The sequence below is a fragment of the Plecotus auritus genome, assembly GCF_963455305.1.
Source record: "Plecotus auritus genome assembly, chromosome: 3".
In the NCBI taxonomy this organism is placed as follows: domain Eukaryota; kingdom Metazoa; phylum Chordata; class Mammalia; order Chiroptera; family Vespertilionidae; genus Plecotus; species Plecotus auritus.
In genome coordinates, this window is record NC_137772.1 from 205,372,375 (window position 1) to 205,392,443 (window position 20,069).

Consider the following 20,069-nt stretch of genomic DNA (forward strand, 5'->3'; position numbering starts at 1 on the left):
CCAGGAGAAACCAAGATGGCAGCATAGGTAAGCACCTAAACTGCTGCCTCGCACAACAATTTCAAAACTACAACTAAAAGGCAGAACGGACACCATCCAGAACCACAGGAAAGCTGGCTGAGTGAAAATTCTACAACTAGAAGGAAAGAGAAAAGCTCACAGAGAATTGAAGGTACGGCAAAGGGTCTTTGTGTGCGCAGAGAGGAAGGGAGGCTGAGAGCCTGGCTGACTTTCTCTGGCGGAAGGGGGAAGGAAGCCTCCGACCGCACTGAACCCCAGTTCTGACTGCACTGAACCCCAGTTCCGGGCAAGCCCGTGGGGATCCACGCTCTTACAGGGGGAGTCTGGACTCTCGGGCGGAGACTCGGGAGCTGGGGAAAGCAGAAGTCTGAAGGCGCGCGCGTGCCAGTGTGCACAAAGGCTGCGGAGGTTACCACAGGCTTTCCCTAGTGAAAGGGAGTCAGAGGCTTCTGACTGCACTGAGCCCCAGTTCTGACTGCAGTGAACCCCAGTTCCAGGCGAGCCCCTGGGGACCCACGCTCTTGTGGGGGGAGTCCGGACTCTCGGGCGGAGAATCGGGAGCCGGGGAAGGCAGAGGTCTGAAAGCGCGCACATGCACTCAAGGGCAAGGCTGACTGGAAGCCAAGACTGAGACTCCACCCCATCCAAGCTGAGCACAAAGCCTATTGCAATTTGGCAAGTCTAATCCTATAAGGCTGTCTCCAGCACCAAACTTCTCCCAGCATAGACACAGCTGATCCTTACAGCCAACTGGCCTGCAGGTCAATTCCTCCCAGTGATACCAACAACAATCAAGACTTAATTACAACAAGGCTGTACACACAGTCCACAAAGGGGTGCACCAAGAGTGTCCACCTCAGGTTAACTGGGGAGGCAGACCCACTGGGCCATATAGAAAACCTAGCACACAAATCTACCCTACCAACTCAGGGAAGCAGCCAAAATGCGGCGTCAAAGAATCAGATCACAAACGAAAGAAATGGAGGAAAACAAACGACTGGATATAGAATTCAAAACCATGTATATAAGGCTTTTCAAGAATATCCTAGAAAAGGCCGATAAATATAACAAGACCCTCGAAGATATGAAAAAAGACCAACTAGAAATTAAACATACACTGACTGAAATAAAAAATATTATACAGAGACCCAAAAACAGACTAGAGGAACACAAAAATCAAGTCAAAGAATTGAAATACAAAGAAGCAAAAAACACTCAACCGAAAAAGCAAAAAGAAAAAAAATCCAAAAAGTTGAAGATAGTGTAAGAAGCCTCTGGGACAACTTCAAGCGTACCAACATCAGAATTATGGGGGTGCCAGAAGAAGAGAGAGAGCAAGATACTGAAAACCTATTTGAAGAAATAATGACCAAAAACTTCCCCCACCTGGTGAAAGAAATAGACTTACAAGTCCAGGAAGCGCACAGAACCCCAAACAAAAGGAATCCAAAGAGGACCACACCAAGACACATCATAATTAAAATGCCAAGAGCAAAAGACAAAGAGAGAATATTAAAAGCAGCAAGAGAAAAACAGTTAATTACCTACAAGGGAGCACCCATATGACTGTCAGCTGATTTCTCAACAGAAACTCTGCAGGCCAGACGGGAGTGGCAAGGAATTTTCAATGAGATGAATAGCAAGAACCTACAACCAAGATTACTCTACCCAGCAAAGCTATCATTCAGAATTGAAGGGCAGATAAAGAGCTTCACAGATAAGAAAAAGCTAAAGGAGTTCATCACCACCAAACCAGTATTATATGAAATGCTGAAAGGTATTCTTAAAGAAGAGGAAGAAGAAAAAAGTAAAGATAAAAATTATGAACAACAAATACATATCTATCAACAAGTGAACCTAAAAATCAAGTGAATTAAAAACCCGAGGAACAGAATAATCTGGTGAATATAATAGAATCAGGGGCATAGAAAGGGAGCGGACTGATAATTCTCAGGGGGAAAGGGGTATGGGGGGTTCATGAAGAGACTGGACAAAAATCATACACCTATGGATGAGGACAGTGGGGGGGAGGTAAGGGCCGAAGGTGGGGTGGGAACTGGGTGGAGGGGAGCTATGGGGGGGAAAAGGAGAAACAATTGTAATAATCTGAATAAAGATTTATTAAAATAAAAAATAAATAAAAATAAAAATGTAGAGGACAGGAAGTATGTGGGTGTTCATTATATTATTCTCTGGATATTTATAAAATTCATGATAAAATAAAAAAAAATTTAAAAAAAATACATTTAACCAAGATTTTTTGTGCCTTACCTAGTAATTCTTCACAAACATAATGCTGATTTTTCTTTATTCAGGACCCATACCTCACTCATGTTTACTTTCTCATATCTACAGTTGGAGAAAAGTTTGATGAACTCTGCTTCTGGTGAAATCCCATTTCCTGGAGGATGCTCCTTTACTTTAACACTAGAAGCCTGGTGTACGGATTCGTGCACTGGTGGGGTCCCTCTGCCTAGCCAGCACCCTCTCGCAATCCAGGACCCCTCAGGGGATGTTGGATTGTTGGTTTTGGCCTGATCCCCGCAGTCCAGGCCAAGAAACCAGTACACGAATCCATGCACTGGGCCTCTAGTATGCATATAAGATCTTTGGTTTGGCTGACTTGTATGCGTGCATATAACATAACCAATGGACACAGACACTAAGAGGGGTTGAGGGCATGTGCCAGGGGGGTAAGGGAGGCCTGGGGAAGGTCAATAGGGGGAAAATGAGACATACGTTCTACTATTTGTAATACTTTAAACAATAAAAAATAAAAAAATAATAGAAATTTTTAAAAAAGATCTTTGGTTAATCTTTTCCCACCCTTCCCCCTTTCCACTTCCCTCTGAGATTTATAAGTCTGTTCCATATTTCCATGCCTGTGTGTTGAGAATCTGCCCCCTGGTGGTCAGTGCGCATCATAGCTACCAGTTGAACAGTCAAAAGTCAAATGGTCGAATGGTCGGACACTTAGCATACTAGCCTTTTATATATATAGATAGGTCAATTTAAGTAGAATGCCATCCTACATATCCTATCTGGTTTTTAATACATTCAACTTATGGAATACTTTAAAAAGTATAACTCATTCCCATATCCTTAGGGTTGTGGCCACATCCCAATTCATTTTCTATTTCTTCTCAGTTGGTCTAAGCATCAAAGTCCTAAAGATAACTACTGATGACGGCAAATAACATAATTTCAGCTAAAGTTCAGGTCTGAGCAGTGGATCTTGACAGATCTTCATATAAGTAATTTCCTTTGGCCAGAATGCACATTTTTAAAAATCCTCTCCTGATTCTAGTTTATTTTAATGATGAGCCGGGACAAGTAACAGAAACATTATTAGAAGAAAATGGAGAAGGCTGATTATGTCACCCTTACACCAGTTAAGATATTTGATCTTCGACATAGTGTTCAAAACTCTTACTTTATTCTAATGGTCTCTTAATAATTTGTGGGAATGGAAGTGTACTTAAAAGCACTAGATAAATCTGAGCAGTCTTAATATCTTGAGACCAAGAATGTATTATGTATATATACATGTTTTTCTAGTTCTTTCCAGACATAATCAGGTAAATCATTGTTAATTAAATGCAAAAATATAAAATATGGAGTAGTAATTGTTGAAGTAAAGGGAAAGACACCCAGTCTCTGGCTGGTGGTAAAACAGTATGAAGACAATGTCTTGCTTCTGTCTCAATATATCTGTTGGAAGGCAGGACCCCAATTCTTAAAGCACTCATTAATTCAGAGAGATCATCAAGTAGTAAGTGAAGCATAAATAGATCATATGGAACAAATTACTGAAAAGAATATATGTCAAAGGTTGTCTGTCACAAGGCATGAACAAAGCAGAAGTCCAATTACTAGAACTGAGAGAAAAAAAATCAGAGAATGATGAAATCAAAGCCAACTGTTAGTCAATAAGCAGCTCACAATGAGCTATTTGTACACAACCATTATGTACTATATAATGTTCAGTGCAAATGGGTAGCTCAGCTCTAAACTTGATATGCCAGAATATTAAGGGAAAATAATCTGAGAAAAGGGACAATATTAGTTAATAAAGGCCAAAAGCTTATGATAATCAGAAGGCATTGCACTATGAGGTTTTGAAGGAAAAAAATATCAGATACAAAGGCTGATCAAATTTTCAGAAAGACTGAAAAATAATAGTTAAAGAATTTGAAACCAAGAGAGTTCTGGCACTCTATCACAAAAGATGATTAGGTCTCCCTGGCCATTCTCCATGAACTGCAACAGAAAACTAGACAATTAATGTGATTTCAGTTTAATTCACTACCATTATTACCATATATTTCTATCTCCTTTTAAATAAATTCTGACAAAGATTATATTCTCTTAGTGAAAATACCCACTTCTTATTCATATATATATTGTACAATAATCAAAACAAGTTTGTTAATGTTATTAATGTCCAGTGATAGATTTCACAAAATAACAAAATCTTTATTCACAGATCAATATTTTCCCTCTAATATAATCCAAGAAATATTTTTACTTTAGGGACATAATTGGCGTACTTCACTATATAAATTTAAGGTGTACAGAGTAACGATTTGAATGACATATATTGTGAAATGATTACCACAGTAAGTTTAGTTAGTATTCATCATCTCATATAGATACAATATGAGAAACATGGTAGACATTAACCAAGTGAGCAAAGCAGCACATGATCTGGGATTTTATTTTGCTACAGAGGATATTATTGAGGAAATTAGCAAAACATGATTAAAGTGTGTAGATTAAATAAGAGTATTGTATTCATGTTTATCTCCTAATTTTGTAAATTTCTCCTGATTTTTATAATCCTACTAGAGGCCCAGCACACAAAATCATGCGGGTAGGGTCCCTAGGGCCTAGCCTCCTGTGATCGGGGCCATCTTCTGCCCGTTCGCCAGTCCCCAGGCCAAATGCCGCCTCTGCTGCCAGGCTGCCAGGCTGTTGGGATCACCAGCTCATCCTTGGCTGCTCAGGGGCTCAGGCCTGTGGGAAAGCAGGCACCAGCAACTTCACCTCCATGTGCATGCACCAGGCCGGCCGCTGATGGAACGTGTTGCCCGCTCAGGGCACTCACGCAGGCACTGCCGCCGCTGCCGCCACCACCATTGCTGCTGCCACCGCTGCCGCGGCCACTGATGCTGGGGCTTGAGGCACTGATGGAAGCTGTGGGACGCACCCACAACCTACCTGCCCCGGCATGAGCGGCCCTGAGCGGGCAGCGTGTTCCATCAGCAGCCAGCCCAGCGCACATGCATGGAGGTAAAGTTGTCGGTGCCTGCTTTACCTCAGGCCTGAGCCCCCAAGCCTCCGGGGATGAGCTGGTGATCCCAAAGGCCTGACAGCCAGCCTGGTCCTCCCGCCACCCACCCCGATTCCCCCATTCACCATTGCTGATCCATCAGAGCCTGCGGGCTGGGGGCAGGGACCAAGAGGTCAGCAGTTCAGCCCACTCACCAGTCCCCAATCCCACCCCACTCACGGGCCGGGGGGAAGGGACCGAGAGGTGCTCAATGCACCTCATGGTGATTGGTCGTTTGGTCCTCACGGTCGTCAGAGACACAGACTTTTTATATATATAGACTAGAGGCCCGGTGCACGAATTCATGTATGGGTGGGGTTGCTCCTCCTGGCCAGTGATCAGGGCCAATCTGGGCTGTCTCACCCAGTCCAGATCAGCCGGATACCAGCAGCAAGCTAACCTACCTGTCTGAGCATCTGCCCCCTGGTGGTCAGTGTGCATCATAGCTACTGGTCAAGCAGTTGCTGGGTTGGACACTTAGGATATTAGACTTTTATATATATAGGTATAATAAAAGCCAAATATGCTAAGTGTCAGGTTGTCTGGTCGTCCGTTCAACCAATCAAAGTGTAAGGCCGCTCAACTGCTAGCTATGACATGCACTGACCACCAGGGGGCAGACGCTCCAACCTGTAGGTTTGCTTGCTGCTGGGGTCCGGCCGATTGGGACTGTGTGAGATGGGCCAGACATGCCCTGGATCCCTTCCACAGTCAGTCCCTGGCTGGCCAACCTCACATGTCCCTCCCTGGCCCCGATCATGCACCAGTGGGTTTCCTCAGCCTTGCCGCCGCCTTCTCACAATCCTGGACTCCTCAGGGGATTTCGGAGAGCCAGTTTCAGCCTGACGGCGGAACAACTGGTCGCTATCACGTGCACTGACCACCAGGGGGCAGACACAATGCAGGAGCTGCCCCCTGGTGTCAGTGTGCTCCAACAGGGAGAGCACTGCTCAGCCAGAAGCCAGGCTCACGGCTGGCGGGTGCAGCAGCAGTCTTGGGAGCCTCTCCTGCCTCTTAGGCCTGCTCCTCTGGGGAGCAGGCCTAAGCCATCAGTCAGACATCCACTGAGGGCTCCTGGACTGTGAGAGGGCGCAGGCTGGGCTGAGGGAACCCCCCCCCCCCCCGAGTGCACAAATTTCGTGCACCGGGCCTCTAGTTGTACTATAGTTACAAAAGAGAATGTCAGTATTTTAGAAAATATTTGCCTGTTTTAAGGGACTATTTGGGAGAAAATAAACCTCATGTCTTTGAGATTAAAAATGGCACCAGAGTAAATGGATGCTATACTGACAGGGTCCCAGGACCAAACTGGAATTACAACTAAAATACAAAAACAAACAAAAAAACAAACACCCATCCTGAATAATCAACTGAAAACTAGCTGGAGAGAATCCTGATAACCAAGGATGGAAAGTGGAGACCACTTAGAGACTGGTAGGAAGGGCAGAAGCATTACAGGGCTGGCCGGGCTCCCACAGACAGCAGTGAAGTTCCCCAGAGATATCTCAGCTATGGGATACGGGGGTGCCACTGAGAACTCTGGGGTCTAAACCCCAAGCTGGGTCTCCTCCCCAGCAGAGAGCATCAGAACTGAGAAATCTGGCTGTGAAAACTTCATGTCTTCAATTTAACTCTCAGATAATTGAGAAACAAAAATGTGTGCTTGAAAACATGTACATATACATTAATTCTCTAATATTTTGAGATAGGACCAAAGCTATTCCTTTTGATTGGTTTCACTGACTGTAGTTCTACCTCCTTATTCTTGAATATTATATCTATAAAGAATTTTTTAAGATTACCAGATTTAGATTCTTTCAAATAGAATCAGAGGTAAAGACATTTTTCAAGCTATCTGTATGTAGTCTCTGTCTAGATTTTTAGAATTTTTTGCTCATCTTTTTTTATTCTTATTCACATTTCAATCCAAAAACTTCTTTTTATTGACTCACTTTTTCAAGTTGCTCTAACTTTATAGAAATAATTCTTCATTTAATTCATATTTTATCCATTAGTAGAAATATTTAACTATGCAAAGGACAATTTTTATAGGGTGCAGGGCCTAAAATATCTCAACCAATGATGCCTTCTTTAGATAAATAGTTTTGAAAGGCAGTCCCAAGAAATATAACTAATGACAGTAATTTCAAAGTTAAATTAAGATGTTTCAAAAAGTACCATGCTACATGGCTCTTCCCATCACCCCCAACCAAATGTAAATACCAATAAACAGCATCAGTTGTTCAATGTAGTAGACAGACTGTTGTGAACTATACTAATTAGGATATCTAGCACTAAGTGATTAAGATAAAGTCATAACTGACCCATTAGTTTACTCAAAAAAAAAGTGTCAAGTAGTTTTCTAAGTGCTTGGAATATATCAAAGAACAAATTACCTCCTCATTATGATGCATATAGGGAGGCAGATACAGCAAATAGGAAAAGGGAGAGACTGACATCCATAAAAACAAGTCAAATAAATAAGTAAATTATATTGTATGTTAGAAAGTGAAAATTCTGTAGGCAAAAAAGAAAATTAACACAACAGTGGAGATTTAAGATGACAAATACTTTTTTAAAAATAGTTATGGGGAAGATTCACTGAGAAGCTGAGTTGAGATTGGAAGAGGATAATAGAATTAATGTTCTAGACAAAAGGAACACTTAATTGTGGTCCCAAGGAAGGACTATGTGTGATGTGCTTGAGAAAAAGCAAGCTAGCCACCATGGGTGGAAATTAATCAGCAGGGAAATAATCAAAGTTGATTCAGAAATGTAAGGATGGTGGTAGTGGTGGGCTCTGGTTAGTCCCCTGTAGCCCCTCATCAGTAACTCCCCTTTTACTAGTACTCTGAGTGAGATAGGAATCCTTTAGGGAACTTTCAATAAACAGATGACATAATCTGACTTAAATTTTAAGAGATTTACCCTAGTTATCTTGTTGAGAATAGATACTTGGGAATACTAAGGGGAGTTAAGAGGCTGAAGCAGGATTCTACACATGAGATTACCAGGGTGGTTATAATGATAATAAATATACTTCCAAAGTGATGCAAATAAGATTTGTCAAAGAATTGGGTATTCGATGTGGGAGAAAAAGAGGAAATAATGATGATTCCAAATATTTTGGTCAAAAGAACTAGAAATTGGTGGTATTGTCATCAACATTCTTTTCACATGACAGTGAAAACCTAGAATCTATATTTGTAATCTATGGGTTTTCCCTATATACATCCTGAAATGTCTAAAAAACATAGGTAAATCCCTAACCAGTTTGGCTCAGTGGATAGAGCGTTGGCCTGCAGACTGAAGGGTCCCAGGTTCAATTCTGGTCAAGGGCATGTGCCTTAGTTGCAGACACATCCCCAGTAGGGGGTGTGCAGGAGGCAGCTGATTGATATTTCTCTCTCATCGATGTTTCTAACTCTCTATCCCTCTCCCTTCCTCTCTATAAAAAAAATCAATAAAATATATTTTTAAATAAATAAATAACATAGGTAAAGAGCATTTCACCAAAAGGTTTTAATGCCTATTTCAGATTGCCTTTTCAAAAATATTTTGTGCTGTGGGTTGTACACAAAGAATTAAAGCTGAGTTCAAATTTGAGTTAGAATAAGTCCCCAGAAATACTTCATTCAGGCTTAAACAGCAGTCCATCTTGTCCTATTTCCTAAGTGGCTGCTCAAACTGGTTCTCTAACAACTTTTTCTAGCATCTAAATCAAGTCCTTGGTTTGATGGTCAACATAATGGAAGTCAGTTGTCTGGATCATAAAAACTGTCAAAAATAATTACAATAATTTACTCTTGTTTAATAAAAAGTCTCTTTAACCTACCCATCACATATTTACTTTTTATCAACTGACCTTTGGTGGTTACTTTTTGGGTATTTTTTCCTCTGTGTATTTGTAAATTGAATCAATTGACAGGTCCTGAACTATAGGAATAATTATTCTTTTTATCAATACTTGAAGATTTTCACTTCCTTTTTCTCTATAATACCAGATCCCTGGCAACTAACTTTCCCAGAATAATCTTTCACAAAAAGCCTTAAAAACCTATAATGAAACTCATGTGTCAGCCAGTACAATTATGTTGAAGATCCCTCAAACATCTTCCCCTCTAATCTAGTTACTCAACAGAAAGCCTGGAAGTCATCCATACCGCTCCATTAGCATCCTCATCCATTAACCAAGTCTATTTTCTTCTTTATTCTTATGTATTTTAACTATAATCTCCTCTCAATGTGCACCACCCCTGCTTTAACTTACTCTTAACCTCACTATCTTGAATTACTTGTATAGTTAATACAGCAAAAATTGCTGATATAAAAGCTGTCTGTAGTTACTTCAACGTTCTAGGAATCGCAGAAGTCATGTTTAGGGGCTCATTTGGGGAAAAAAAACATTACTTACTCTTTGATTGTAAAAGCTAAAGACACTTAACTAAAACTAGTAGGAAAAGCTCTTCAAATAAAGCAAAAAAATTCTCTTCTACTATAGTTGTCAAGATTATTATTTGACCAAATCATGATGGATTATTATTTTACTAGTAGCCCTGCACACAAATCCGTGCACTAGTAGGTCGCTGCCATCCTCCTCTAGCTCCCCCCATCTCCCTTATAGCTTGCTGCCCTGCCCCCTCCTGTAGTCCTGTAGCTCTCCACTGCCAACTTGTAGTTCGCTGTCCCACCCTCCTGCAGATCGATGATGTGGTCATTTCATAGTTGGTCATTATGCCTCAGGGCATAAGGAATAATTAGCATATTCCTCTCTTATTATATAGGATTTTTCTTACTCTTAGGAACCCTGGGACCTAGTAGAGAAGTAATATTAGAGAGAGGCCTCTGATTTTCTGATTTGAGTAGAAACAAGTTCCAGAAACAAAGCAGAAAGTTGGGGAAACCCTTGTGACAGGGCAGGGTTAATGGATACAAGGGCAAGCACCAGCTGATATGCAACTTAAATTTTTCTGTTTTGTTTTCCTAATGATTTCTTTAGGTTTTTATTAAGAACTATTAGTAGTAATATTAGGAAGAAGCATAGACAAGAGAACAGTGGTGATCCTAAAGAAGGTAGGCAGGGTAGTTTGAGAAGTAATCAAAACATGTAAACAACCACTGGAGAGTTTCAGAAATTTTAGACAAATGGACTGAATTACTTGCAAGGCTGCAGATAAAGTCTCAATTAAATATTATTGAGTTTAAAAACAAATGTTGATTTTAGCTGTGTGGAGATTTTGTGCCCAGTTGGGATGCATATCCTACTTTCTATATTGTTCTTCATTCTCTTTCTGAGTCTTCTATCTTTCAAATATAAACATATTTTTCTGTCTGAACTCTTGCATTAAATTCACATTATCTTCCATACAAAGTCAAGACTCCTTGCTTCCTTTTTATAACTTCCAAATATACTTTAGATAACTTCTATTTTATTCATACTACTTCCAAATTTCCAAGTGTGTCATATTTTCACATGCCTCAAAGCCTTTGCACTGGTTATATCTATGACTGAAATATTTCCCCCTTACCTGCATTACTACTATTGATCAGTTTCAGATTTAGCCCAGAACAGAGCTTTCTGGACCTCTTTTATGTTTAATTAGGATATGCGTACTCATATTCTCAAAGTATCCATATGCACTACCATCAAAACTTATGTCACACTGTTGTAGCTGTTGTTTTCTTCTTTATGGTGTCTTGTTCACCTATGAACTCATACCACCTAGCCAAGAGACTAGCGTCTACTGGGTGTTCAGTAAATATTTGAATAGATAAATAAATTAGAGTAGTCAGAGATCCAGAATATGTTTCAAAAGATACTCTTTCACTTTTAATATAAAAATAAAATATATAGTATAAATCAGTTATAAATCAAGTACAATTCAATTTTTGTTTGATCACTTCAGAACTTTTAGTATATACATAGGTGTATGTACAAATATAAGTATTTTCAGATATTTATAAAATGAATATTATAATATTCTGTATCCTGCTTTTCTCACTTAAAAGATAGCATGGATTTTCCAAGTCAGTACAGAGAAAGTGACATTATTTTTAACAGCTGTATAGTATTCCCCTGAACAGATGTTCTAAATTTTATTGACAACTTTCTTCTCTTATTGAAACATGCTTGTTTCAAATTTTTCACTATTCTAAATAACTGCATATTTATATTTGCATACTTGTTCACTTGTTTTCTTAGGATCTATGTGTATAAGTAAATTCCTAAGTGCCTTGGACTGAATGATTTAATTGTAAACACATGGGGGAAAGTCTGTACTGTGTACATTTTGTACTCAATTCTTATCTCTATTATAAAAGCCTAAGCGACCAAAGGACTGGTCAACCAGTTGCTATGAAGGGCACTGACCACCAGGGGGCAGACGCAGGAGCTGCCCCCGGGGGGTCAGTGTGCTCCCACAATGGGAGTGCTGCTCAGCTGACAGACCTGACCCAGTGGCCCACCAGCCTGGCGACAGCCACTCACTCCCTCAGTAGTCCTGCAGGTCCAATCTCTGGAGAACAGGCCAGGCACTGACAAACCATAGCCACCTGCACAATCCCGACAGCACCACCGGCCTCCTGGAAGTCGGCCGCTTCCTCTCCCTAGACCAGCCGTGGACAAACTACGGCCTGCGGGCCGGATCAGGCTGTTCTATCCAGTTCTCTTGCTCTCCCCTCCGCTCCTTTACTTTGAATTTATATTAGTTCACACAAACACTCCATCCATGCTTTTGTTCTGGCCCTCCGGTCCAGTTTAAGAACCCATTGTGGCCCTCGAGTCAAAAAGTTTGCCCACCCCTGCCCTAGACACTCCCCAAGGAAGAAACTATATAAAAGTGGCCACCGCCAAAACCGGTTTGGCTCAGTGGATAGAGTGTCAGCCTGTGGACTGAAAGGTCCCAGGTTCGATTCCGGTCAAGGGCACGTAACTTGGCTGCGGGCACATCCCCAGTAGGGGGTGTGCAAGAGGCAGCTGATCGATGTTTCTCTCTCATCGATGTTTCTAACTCTCTATCCCTCTTCCTTCCTCTCTGTAAAAAAATCAATAAAATATATTTTTTTAAAAAAATTAAAAGTGGCCACCAGGTGGCTCCTGACAACCGGTGTGAATGGGATCCGGATCCCCGGCCAGCAAGGGCGTCCCATTGCCTCCCTGAAGGGCTGATCACATCCCAGCCCCCCTCCACAGTCCTCGTGACGGGTGCCAGACGCAGGGCTCACAGCTGGCAAGTGCTGCTGCAGCGGCATGAGCCTCTCCCAATCAAGACTGACTGGGTGTGAGCCCGCAGCAGGTACAGCAGGCCAGGATGGGCAGGAGCAACAGACAGCATTGGACTGCTGGTTTGGGCCCAATCCCCACAGGCCACGCCGAGGGACCCCACCCATGCACAAATTCGTGCACTGGGCCTCTAGTTATGGATGTAATAGGCTGAGGTTTTCAGCAAGTAACTGAGTGTGATGTTTCTGGTTTTCACAAACAGCTGCTTTCAAAAAGGGAAGAACATTGCACTCCTAAAATAATCCATTTATGAAAATATTCATCTTTATGCTGACAAAATACATATAAGCCGATTTTACAAAGATGAACATAGAGCTCACATACCACTTTTAGAATCCAATAGAAAAATAAGTTTGGTTGTTACCTAACTTTACTTTTTCTTTCTAGGAGACTAAGGAAAGATTCTTTTACCATAAATAAGTGAACTGAAAATAAAAAAAGACAGAAATATTTCATAAACCCACCGAACTATATGTGTCCATTTGTAGACACTTTTCTAAGGATTTAAGTCTTCCTTGGAGTTCAGATAGTCCCTTCCATTCAACTTCTTTAGCCTAAATGAAAGTTTCTGGTCTCTCACATTGTGTTCTTCATGATGCAAAGTCACTGTGCGATTTGCTTTCTCTTACTTTAAGGATTTCTGGGATCTTTTTAAAAAGAATTCAAAGAGTTTTCTAACTCTGGAGTAGCATATGTTTAAATGGAAAGGAAAATGGATTATGGAAGCAAAACATCACTGTTTCAACCCTTGTTTTTCTACATAACGAACAATGTTGGGTAAGCCATTTAATTTATTTACACTTCATCAATCATATCTGTAAAATGAAGAAATTATTAATTATTTTACAAGGTAGCTGGCAAGATTAAATGAGGCAGCATGCCTGGAAATGTACGACACATTACCAGAGTTAAGAATGGGTTATCTGCAATAGTTAGTGGGCAAGATTGTCTTCACTTTCACAAAAGCCTTAGTTTCCTTCTCTTTCTTCTTCACATGTCAGAAGTCAGTATTTACTTTTCCTCTTTGTCCCTGGAATATGTTTTACTTCCACATGTTCAGTATCTGATTTTAAATGTCCTTTTCTTAAATCTTTTAAAAAGTTCTATTCTTTTAAAAAAAATAAAAAGGTGTATTCTTTTTTATTTTGATGCCAATTCTCCAGACCTTATGATTTTGCAGGAAGTAAAACGACGTCTGTAATGTTGCTTTCTCTTCGGGATATCCTACTCTATAACCCACTCACACTGCCAATCTTGCTTTCTTGTGCACGTATAATGCCAGCACATTTTGATAAACCAAGGGAAGTGCCCTCTTTCCTGCATTCTTGTCTAACCATTACGACTGCGCTCCACCCCTACCTCACATCCTATGTTTCTGTTTTTAATTCTCAAGGGAACACTTGCTCTGCTCTATGTCTTAAGTGGTCTCTCTTATTTGGTCAGCCTGCTATTTTTCTCCCATTCCAGTCATTCTTTCTTTTTTAAAAAATTTCTTTATTGATTAAGGTATTACATATGTGTCCTTATCCCCCCCCCATTACCCCCCAGCCCCCCAACTCATGCCCTCACCCCGCTGGTGTCTGTGTCCATTGGTTATGCTTATATGCATGCATACAAGTCCTTTGGTTGATCTCTCCCCCTTACCCCCACCCTCCCCTACCTTCCCTCTGAGGTTTGACTATCTGATTGATGTTTCTCTGTCTCTGGATCTGTTTTTGTTCATCAGTTTATGTTGTTCATTATATTCCATAAGTGAGTGAGATCATGTGATATTTATCTTTCTCTGACTGGCTTATTTCACTTAGCATAATGCTCTCCAGTTCCATCTATGCTGTTGCAAATGGTAAGCACTCCTTTATTACCGCAGCGTAATATTCCATTGTGTAGATGTACCACAGTTTTTTAATCCACTCATATCCCAAGAAACTAGAAATACCCATCAGAAAGGATATATGCACCCCTATGTTCATAGCAGCACAATCCAGTCATTCTTTTTTTTAATAAATGTTTATTGTTCAGATTATTACAGGTGTTCCTCTTTTTTCCCCCCATAGTTCCCCTCCACCTGATTCCCCACCCCACCCCATGCCCTTACCCCCCGCCACTGTCTTCATCCATAGGTGTAAGATTTTTGTCCAATCACTTCCCACACCCCTCACATCCCCTCCCCCCTGAGAATTGTCAGTCCACTCCCTTTCTATGTCCTTGATTCTATTATATTCATTAGTCCATTCTGTTCATCAGATTTGTTATTCACTTGATTTTTAGATTCACTTGTTGGTAGGTATGTATTTGTTGTCATTTTGTTGTTCATAATTTCTATCTTTACCTTTTTCTTCTTCTTCCTCTTCTTAAAGAATACCCTTCAGCATTTCATATAATCCTGGTTTGGTGGTGATGAACTCCTTTAGGTTTTTCTTATCTGTGAAGCTCTCTATCTGACCTTCAACTCTGAATGATAGCTTTGCTGGGTAGAGTAATCTTGGTTGTAGGTTCTTGCTGTTCATCACTTTGAATATTTCTTGCCACTCCCTTCTGGCCTGCATAGTTTCTGTTGAGAAATCAGCTGACAGTCGTATGGGTACTCCCTTGTAGGTAACTAACTGTTTTTCTCTTGCTGCTTTCAAGATTCTCTCTTTGTCTTTTGCCCTTAGCATTTTAATTATGATGTGTCTTGGTGTTGTCCTCTTTGGATTCCTTTTGTTTGGGGTTCTCTGCATTTCCTGGACTTGTGAGTCTATTTCTTTCACCAGGTAGGGAAAGTTTTCTGTCATCATTTCTTCTAACAGGTTTTCAATATTTTGCTCTCTCTCTTCTTCTGGCACCCCAAAAATTCGAATGTTGGTACGCTTAAAGTTGTCCCAGAGGCTCCTTACACTATCTTCATATTTTTGGAATCTTTTTTCTTTTTGTTTTTCTGGTTGGGTGTTTTTTGTTTCCTCATATTTCAGATCTTTGGTTTGATTCTTGGGGTCCTTTGATCTACAGTTGAATTTCTGTATATTCTTTATTTCAGACAGTGCATGCTTAATTTCTGACTTGTCCTTTTCCATTTTTTTGGTGTTCTCATTAAGGTCCTTGAAGGTCTCACTAAGCTCTTCGGAGGTCTCATCAAGTTTCTCGGCGGTTTTTAGAAGATTCTTGAATAACCTTATAAATGTGGTTTTGAACTCTGTGCCCAGTAGTTTGCTTTTCTCCATTTCTTTCATTCATGACATGTTTCTTTGTCTCTGCATTTTGTTGCTTCCCTGAGTTGATGGAGTAGTTTTCTGTGGTAGGTGACCAGTGGTTCAGCCTATCACCTGAGGTGGACACTCTTGGTGCACCCCTTTGTGGGCTGAGTGCAAAGTCTTGGTGTAGATAAACCTTGATTGCTGTTGGTACACTGGGAGGAATTGACCTCCAGGCCAATTGGCTGTGAGGACCCACTGTGTCTATAATGGAAGAACTGCTGTGCTGGAGACACGCTTATGGGGCAGGACTTGCTTCAGTGGGGCTTTGGTGCTCACTGAGTCTGCCTCTTGAATGTGTCACTTATAGATGTGAGTAGTTGAAATCTGGTGTCGTCTAACACTGACCACTAGATACACTAGCTTCTGGATCTCCAATGGGGTGCAGGTCAGCTAATGTCTGAGGCCACCCAGCAGGAGCTACAGTGAGAACTACAGTTTTCTCCTCTTTGCTTGGGGTTTAGGGTTTTTGGAGCTGTCTGACCAGAGCTGCAGTTTGTTAGGTTAAGCTGCGATAGGGCAGACCATTTATATGCAAAAGCCGCTGCATGGAGCTTGGGTGGGTTTGTAGATTGTGCAGGGTGGGGTCTCAGGGAGTCACTAGGCTAGGGCATGGCAAACAGCGATGGCTGCCAGTCAGCCATCTCTGCGTCTCCGCGTTTCCAAGTCCCCGCATCCCGCGCCCCAGCACAGTAAACAATGATTGCTGCGCGCACCTCTGCAAGAAAGCCACCCTCACTTTCCGACCCAATGGCAGACAGCCCAGCTTCTCCCTGTAGGAGTTTAGGTCCCCAGCGTCTCCCCAGAAACTGGAGTTCAGAGTAATCGGGAGCTTGTCTCCCTCCATACCTCAGCTTTTCAGCGCTTGTGCATGTCTCAATGTTCTTTTCTCTTTCCTTCTAGTTGTAGAACTTCCACTCAGCAAGCTTTCCCATGGTTCTGGGTGATAGACGTTTTGTCTTTTAGTTGTAGTTTTGAAATTGTTGTGAAAGGCAGCAGTTTAGGTGTTTACCTATGCTTCCATCTTTGTTCGGATCCAGAAATGATCCAGTCATTCTTATTCCTTCATTATTTACTGGACCTAATTTTAAAATGACTTACTTTTGTATTCTTCTTTTTGTTTTATTTTTTTAACTTGAAATCATATATGCCTGGATTTAAAATGGATTGAAAATTGAACTTCATTGCAACTTGGCCATGAAATAATCCAGCTGCAAAAAACTAAAGCATCCAGCTCAAAAGACATTTTGGAACTACAATGTAACCACAATTGGGGAGGGTCTCTAGGAGCAACTTTTAATATAATAAGATGTTCAGCTTAAATTTTTTTTCATTTTCTTTCATTTTATTACTTATTTATTAATGTAATTATTGGAAATAAGGTTATCTGACATTATTGAACTGGAATTTATTTTGAACCCCCAAGTAGAGTACCAAGACCCACACTAATAGGTTCTCCTATTTTTAATGCTCTCATCTGACTTTGTATATAAATTTTGTGACATTGTTGGTAATATCTTAAGCTCTAAATTAGATAGTAAATTCTTTGAGGGCAGGGATTATACTTATTTTTCTTCCTTGCACTTATCACAGTTTCTGACATGCACTAAGTTCCATCAACTAAGTTATACAATGAATGAACTAATAATTCATTCAATGAAAATTTTCTCCATGGCATACTCAAATATTATTTTAGATCAAGATTCAAATGAGAGATTATATTTTAATTTTTTTAAACAAAATACTTGGAAACTAAAATATCTTATTTTATCCATTTATTCTGGAAACATATTTTCATTTAGTACTCAAAATTATGTGCCAGGGTCAATAAAATTACTGACATATGGAGTGGTTTTTTTAGCTTTATTATGTAAATTGTTTTGTAAAACTGAATTTTGTTTTTAATCATTTTATTTTGGGGTTCAAATTCTACATGCCTACTGATATTTTCTATCCCTTGCAATTTTCCTTACAGACCTTAATGACACAGTTCTACATTCCTCTTTAGTATGTTATTCCCAAATCTTGAATTATGCTTTTCTTGACCTTCTCTGAGAATTTCACATGCTATTAACAATTTATTTAATAAAAAATTTCTGTTTGATTATTGACAAATACTAATGAGCTCAATATGTTATTTTGTGATATAATATTTGCATTTTAATCTCAAAATCAGCTCCAGTTTTTTCCTACAATATTTCTTATTTTAGATAAAGTTTTCTCGAGGTCAAGTTGCTTTCTGCACACATACATATATTGTACTCTTACATTTGAAAAGGTAAAATATGACATATATTTAAAAAATCATTTAATCCAGATGATTACATTTTATAAATATCTTCTTATCACAGGTAAAGTTTTATTTTTTTATTCTTTTTATTTATTTATTTTTATTTTTTTTTAATTTAATAAATCTTTATTGTTCAGATTATTACAATTGTTTCTCCTTTTTCCCCCATAGCTCCCCTCCACCTGGTTCCCACCCCACCCTTTGCCCTTACCTCCCCCCACACTGTCCTCATCCATAGGTATACGATTTTTGTCCAGTCTTTTCCTGCACCCCCCATACCCCTTTCCCCCTGAGAATTATCAGTTCACTCCCTTTCTATGCCCCTGATTCTATTATATTCACCTGATTATTCTGTTCCTCAGGTTTTTAATTCACTTGATTTTTAGGTTCACTTGTTGATAGATATATATTTGTTGTTCATAATTTTTATCTTTACCTTTTTCTTCTTCTTCCCCTTCTTAAAGAATATCTTTCGGCATTTCATATAATACTGGTTTGGTGGTGATGAACTCTTTTAGCTTTTTTTTATCTGTGAAGCTCTTTATCTGACCTTCCATTCTGAATAATAGCTTTTCTGGGTAGAGTAGTCTTGGTTGTAGGTTCTTGCTATTCATCACTTGGAATATTTCTTGCCACTCCCATCTGGCCTGCATAGTTTCTGTTGAGAAATCAGCTGACAATCATATGGGTGCTCCCTTGTAGGTAATTAACTGTTTTTCTCTTGCTGCTTTTAATATTCTCTCTTGGTCTTTTGCTCTTGGCATTTTAATTATGATGTGTCTTGGTGTGGTCCTCTTTGGATTCCTTTTGTTTGGGGTTCTGTGCACTTCCTGGACTTGTAAGTCTATTTCTTTCACCAGGTCGGGGAAGTTTTCTGTCATTATTTCTTCCAATAGGTTTTCAGTATCTTGCTCTTTCTCTTCTTCTGGCACCCCCATAATTCTGATGTTGGTACGCTTGAAGTTGTCCCAGAGTCTTCTTACACTATCTTCAACTTTTTGGATTCTTTTTTCTTTTTTTTTGCTTTTCCAGTTGAGTGTTTTTTGCTTCTTTGTATTTCAAATCTTTGACTTGATTCTTGCGTTCCTCTAGTCTGCTGTTGGGTCTTTGTATAATATTTTTTATTTCAGTCAGTGTATGTTTAATTTCTAGTTGGTCCTTTTTCATATCTTCAAGGGTCTCGTTATATTTATCGGCCTTTTCTAGGATATTCTTGAAAAGCCTTATAACCATGGTTTTGAATTCTATATCCAGTCGTTTGTTTTCCTCCATTTCTTTCGTTTGTGATCTGTTTCTTCGTCTCCCCATTTTTCACTGCTTCCCTGAGTTGGTAGGGTAGGTTTGTGTGCTAGGTTTCCTATATGGTTCAGTGGGTCTGCCTCCCCAGTTAACCTGAGGTGGACACTCTTGGTGCACCCCTTTGTGGACTATGTGTACAGCCTTGTTGTAGTTAAGTCTTGATTGTTGTTGGTATCACTGGGAGGAATTGACCTGCAGGCCAGTTGGCTGTGAGGATCAGCTGTGTCTACACTGGGAGATTTTCGGTGCTGGAGACAGCCTTATAGGATTAGCCTTGCCAAATTGCAAAGGCCTCTGTGCTCAGCTTGGAAGAGGCGGAGTCTCAGGGCGGAGCAGACTGTCTTGGCTTCCCGTCAGCCCTGCCCTTGCTCACGAGTCTCCAGACCTCTGCCTTCCGCAGTTCCCGAGTTTCCGCCTTACAGTCCAGATTTCTCCCGTAAGAGCGTGGGTCCCCAGGGGCTCCTCCGGAACTGCGGTTCAGTGAAGTCAGAAGCCTCCAACTCCCTTCCACCAGGGACAGCCTGTGGTAACTTCCGCAAGTCAGTCCTTGTGCGCACTTGCGCCTCCAGACCCCTGCCGCCGCGCCTGAGTCTCTGAGTTTCTGAGTCTCCGTGT